Source organism: Schistocerca gregaria, chromosome 4 (assembly GCF_023897955.1).
Source record: "Schistocerca gregaria isolate iqSchGreg1 chromosome 4, iqSchGreg1.2, whole genome shotgun sequence".
In the NCBI taxonomy this organism is placed as follows: domain Eukaryota; kingdom Metazoa; phylum Arthropoda; class Insecta; order Orthoptera; family Acrididae; genus Schistocerca; species Schistocerca gregaria.
Window position 1 is genome coordinate 144,573,444 of NC_064923.1, and position 6,008 is coordinate 144,579,451.

General features: G+C 39.9%; 1 non-coding gene across 1 annotated transcript; it reads left to right on the top strand.

Moving 5' to 3' along the window:
• Nucleotides 1-2,495: 2,495 nt before the first annotated feature.
• On the top strand, nt 2,496-2,570 carry Trnat-ugu (transfer RNA threonine (anticodon UGU)). Its single transcript has one exon. It is a non-coding gene; the product is annotated as a tRNA-Thr (tRNA).
• The last annotated feature ends 3,438 nt before the right edge of the window (nt 2,571-6,008 follow it).

Here is a 6,008-nt window from a genome sequence, read left to right on the forward strand (position 1 = left end):
ATTCAGAGACATGGACACACATTTGAACATCACATTTAAATCAACTCCCCACCGCCAGAACAGTTATCACCCACCAAACAGCCATGTATTATGAATAGCATGTCGTATCTGCCCCTGGAACTTTGAAGGGTTATAGCTCCCAACTAAAAGTGATAGGAATGTAATTTAAATTGATCTATATACAGCTGGTGTTATTGATTCCAGAGCACGATAGAACTATTGTTCCATTTAAAAATGTATCTTTTTGCTGCAACTCTTTGAATAATAACACAATAAACTATGTTCATAGCTCCGCAGACAGTGTAACGTGTCTTATGGTGACCTACCGCAATAAATATTTCCGTAGCCTATTACTTCGTAACTTACAAAGGCAAATACATTTAGTGAAACAACCTGTATATATTTTTCTCTCTATCAGTTGGTAAAGTAATAGGATACTAAACATGTAGGTTACTAAACATGTAACATCCTACTTGGTTGTTGTGGCTGAAGAACAAAAAAAATATTTCACATTCAGACACAATGATTTATTATTATTACTAATCATTTCTGTACTAAATCCAGCATGATGCTTCTTAACTGGTTGTGGGCCCAATCTGGCATCTAGAATTTGAATCATAGTGCGGTTAACACACTGAAATGAGTACATCCTATACAAAGACATCAGGTAACAAACTTAAGCCTTGTTATAGATCAAATAGTTATGGTATAAATCGTATAGCGAACATGTAGTAATCAAGAGCATTCGTGCCATGGCGACACGTATTCAGCTCCATCAGAAAGCACATTACACATGTTTCTCAATTTCACCCATTCAGACATGCTGTAAGCAGTAAGTTTCTCTTTCTGAAAGAATACCCAGTCGTCAAGGCTAACTGTCGTAATACATTCAGGACGTAAGTGCTCTAGAATATATTTCCGATATGCTGGCACAGCTGTGTTCTTGAATAACGCGGTTATGCAGTCACTGGGCTCCTTTAATGGATTTAAAATAGGATATTTAGTGTTTGAACCTCAGCATCTGTGACCAGACCCTACACAATACACTCACTGCTACTATTACAGTGCTGCTGCTCATCCTCCTAGCCTCCAAAAGCATCACCTAACTCACTGGCATCCTGCATGTTCAATGATTGAATGATGATAGACTAATAGTGCTTATTCATTGATCGCTCCGTAAGTGCAGTCATTCTCGGGGGCGAGAGGGGGAGGTTGACATGTCTAGTCCACCGAAAGCTAGGTTACTGCTATACAGACGAGTATAAACTGCAGTAACACTAAACGAATATGTGTAAACATGGTGTTCAACCTGGAACCCAAACCACTCATACTATTTCAAAATACTCAGCTTAACAATTCCAAGGTGATATTATCTGCATACTAGTGTATTCAGTTATGTGAATCATCAATGCACATTTCATCTTTATTCCACGTGCAAAACTCAGGCCATCCACCATTTACCATGAACACACAGTATCTGCAGGTGACTTCAAAGGGAAGATATTCAACGATACAGAATGTATTTACCTACGGGAAGACACTTTCAGAAATCTAATATGCGGTAGTTACTCAGTGGGTGAAAACTTAAGTGCAGACAGAAGTGGCAACTGTATGTACACAGATTCTATGGGTGATTGTGGAGCAAGCTGTTAATGATGGCACAAAAATAAGCCATAACAGTTATTTGGGGATACCATACAGCAGCTTTATGACTCCAGCTGTTCAGCGACACAGGAAGAAGAAATGTTGGTAGTAGACGTGACTAGCGAGCTATATGCCTCTGTATACCTATTTATACATCCATCTACTTACAGATATGCATCTAAATAAACAAAATATTGCCTTATACATGAAATCCATTGTTTTCTCTGCCTCTAAAAACCACTTCACATTAGTTAATTACATAGCTATGTGGATGAAGCAGACTCGTCAAAAACGGCTGACAGTGACTGATTCTTTCTGCAGTGAGACAGGTGACAGAAAGAAGAAAATAAAATAGGGAGGATTGTGGTTAGACAATCAGGCTGTGGAAAGACTAACGTCAATTTCTCATTGCTAACCTAGTCTTATGGTTTCCGCTTTGAGTAAGTGTATATATTTTCAAGAACACTACTTCAGCCAAAGTACCAACTACTACAGGAAATTTTACACAGAACAGACTGTGTATACTACCAAAGACTTAGCGAAAGCAGTTATAGCCCTTCACCTGAAAAGATTAAGCCAACAGCGTGTTCATATTTGACAATGCAGCTGTTGAAAACAGTCATATGGCGTGTGATTCCTTTTACTTGAGTGAGTAACAATCATGGATTCAGAAGCAGTTGATTGCGGATAATGTAAACCTAATTATTGAAGCAGGAAAATGTGAATTTAAATCGTATTTACTAGTTCCATGTTGGTGTTAAAATGACGTTCCCCGAATTTGTGGGAATACGTGCAGATTACTGGAATCATACACCATGTGTTTTTATATACAGGGTAGCACTATCCTCTGTGCCCTCGGTGGCTCAGATGGATAGAGCGTCTGCCATGTAAGCAGGAGACCCCGGGTTCGAGTCCCGGTCGGGCCACGCATTTTCACCTGTTCTAGTTGATATATATAATCCCCCCGTCTGCGGCTGAAGGTATTAATATGTGTTTCAGGTTATAGATCAAATCCGAAAACTTATTGATGGCCTTCGCAGACGAAGCTTTGATGAGTTCTTGTTTAAAAAATAGAGCAACAATGTGCGGAATTTCCAGTCTGTTGGATACCATCGACAGGTTTGAGCGTATGAGTATTTCTCTACCTTCACAATGGTAGGCAGAGTCAAAGGGCACCCACTGATAGAAAAATAGCGCAGTCGAACACTGTCTTAAAACATGCACCAAACTCTGCCATTTGGACACAATTCCCTCCCTAGTGATTAAGTGTGAATATATGTATGGTTGATAATGAGATGAAGCATTTTTAATAGAACTCTCCCCCTTTTTTTCCATCTCTCTCTCTCTCTCTCTCTCTCTCTCTCTCTCTCTCTCTCTCTCTCTCTCTCTCTCCCTCTCTCTATGCTCACACTTTGGGAAGTAAACATGTGTATTATGATCATGGCTACTGTGTCCAGGAAGCGGAATTTTCTTCATCCCCTTCTTCTTGGTTTTCTCCTTCATTTACACATTCCACTGGGCTGCTGCTCATACGACATTGTAAATAATTATCACAAGTGCTACGTATGACCTATACAGTGCGAAATATCTGAGATATATCGTGTTTCTTTTAGTTATATCTCTGCCATGTAGCTAGTTTTTTTTTTAAAATCGAAAGAACCATATCTGTGCCGTATATATCAACATCATCAACATCATTTAAGACTGATTATACCTTTCAGCGTTTAGTCTGGAGCATAGCCCCCTTATAAAATTCTTCCATGATCCCCTATTCAGTGCTAACATTGGTGCCTCTTCTGATGTTAAACCTATTACTTCAAAATCATTCTTAACCGAATCCAGGTACCTTCTCCTTGATCTGCCCCGACTCCTCCTACCCTCTACTGCTGAACCCATGAGTCTCTTGGGTAACCTTGCTTCTCCCATGCATGTAACATGACCCCACCATCTAAGCCTGTTCACCCTGACTGCTATATCTATAGAGTTCATTCCCAGTTTTTCTTTGATTTCCTCATTGTGGACACCCTCCTGCCATTGTTTCCATCTACTAGTACCTGCAATCATCCTAGCTACTTTCATATCCGTAACCTCAACCTTGTTGATAAGGTAACCTGAATCCAGCCAGCTTTAGCTTCCATACAACAAATTGATCGAAAGATTGAACGGTGCACAGATAACTTAGTCTTGGTACTGACATGCTTCTTGCAGAAGCATTAGCTTTGCTACACCTCGCTTCCAGTTCCTTCACTATGTTGCCATCTTGTTAGAATATGCATCCTAAGTACTTGAAACTGTCCACCAGTTCTAACTTTGTTCCTCCTATTTGGCACTCAATCCGTTTCTGTTTCTTTCGCACTGACATTACTTTCGTTTTGGAGATGCTAATCTTCATACCATAGTCCTTAAATTTCTGATCTAGCTCTGAAATATTACTTTGCAAACATTCAATCGAATCTGCCATCACAACTAAGTTATCCGCATATGCAAGACGGCTTATTTTGTGTTCACATATCTTAATCTCACCCAGCCAGTATATTGTTTTTTACATATGATCCATAAATAAAATGAACAACAGTGGAGACAGGGTGCAGCCTTGTCTTACCCCTAAAACTCCTCTGAACCACGAACTCAATTTACTGTTAACTCTATCTGCTGCCTGACTATCCATGTAAAGACCTTTAATTGCTTGCAAAAGTTTGCCCCCTATTCCATAATCTCGTAGAACAGACAATAACTTCCTCCTAGGAACACGGTCAGATGCCTTTTCTAGATCTATAAAGCATAGATACAATTCCCTGTTCCATTCATAACACTTCTCCATTTTTTGCCGTAAGCTAAAGATCTGGTCCTGACAACCTCTAAGAGGCCTAAACCCACGCTCATTTTCATCCAATTGCTCCTCAACTAATACCCTCACTTTCCTTTCAACAATAACTGAGAAGATTTTACCCACAACGCTGATTAAAGAGATACCTCTGTAGTTGTTACAATCTTTTCTGTTTCCATGTTTAAAGATTGGTGTGATTACTGCTTTTGTCCAGTCTGATGGAACCTGTCCCGACTGCCAGGCCATTTCAATTATCCTGTGTAGCCATTTAAGACCTGATATTCCACTGTATTTGATGAGTTCCGACTTAATTTCATCCACCCCAGCTGCTTTATTGCACGGCAATCTATTGACCATTTTCTCCACTTCCTCAAATGTGATCCTATTTCCATCACCATTCCTATCCCATTCTGCCTCGAAACCTGAAACATTACTGATCGTATTTTCACCTACATTGAGCAACTCTTCAAAATATTCCCTCCATATGCCCAAGGCATCCACAGGATTCACCAGCAGTTTTCCTGACCTGTCCAAAATACTTGTCATTTCCTTCTTACCTCCCTTTCGAAGAATGCTAATTACACTCCAGAATGGTTTTCCAGCAGCTTGACCCAATGTCTCCAACCTGTTTCCAATGTCTTCCCAAGATATCTTCTTGGATGCTGCAATTATCTGTTTGGCTTTGTTTCTTTCTTCTACATAACTTTCTCTGTGTACCTCAGTTCTAGTATGTAGCCACTTTTGATACACCTTCTTTTTCCCTTTACAGGCTGCCTTGACTGTGTCATTCCACCAAGCTGTTTGCTTCATCCTAGTTTTACACACTACTGTTCCAAGACAGTCTTTAGCCACTTCTAGTACTGTGTCCCTGTGCCTTTTCCATTCCTTTTCCAATGACTGTAATTGACTACATTCCACTAACTGGTACCTTTCTGAGATCGCTGTTATGTAGTTGCGCCTGATTTCATTATCCTGAAGTTTCTCCACTCTTATCCTACTACATATGGACCTGACCTCCGGCATTTTCAGCCTCACAGTCCCAATTTCACTGCAGATTAAATAAAGATCAGTGTCATCAAAGAATCCCCTGAATACACATGTGTCCCTCAAAGCCTTCCTGAATTCCTGATCTGTTATTATATAGTCAATGACAGATCTGGTTCCCCTACTTTCCCAAGTATACCGGTGAATGTTCTTATGTTTAAAAAAGGAGTTTGTGATTACTAAGGCCATACTGGCACAGAAATCCAAGAGTTGTTACGCATTCCTGTTGGCTTCCATATCCTCTCCAAATTAACCCATAACCTTTTCATACCCTTCTGTCCTTGTCCTTTACTCTAAAAACTACATCGCTGAGTGCCTCATAAAAACTATCCATCTTATCTTGATCTGTCCCTTCACAATGTGAATATACTGACATAATCCTAATTTTCTTGCTAGACACTGTCAAATCTATCCACATCAGCCGTTCGTTTACATACGTTATTGCAACTACGCTGGGTTCCATTTCTTTCCTGATGTAAAGCCTTACACCGCA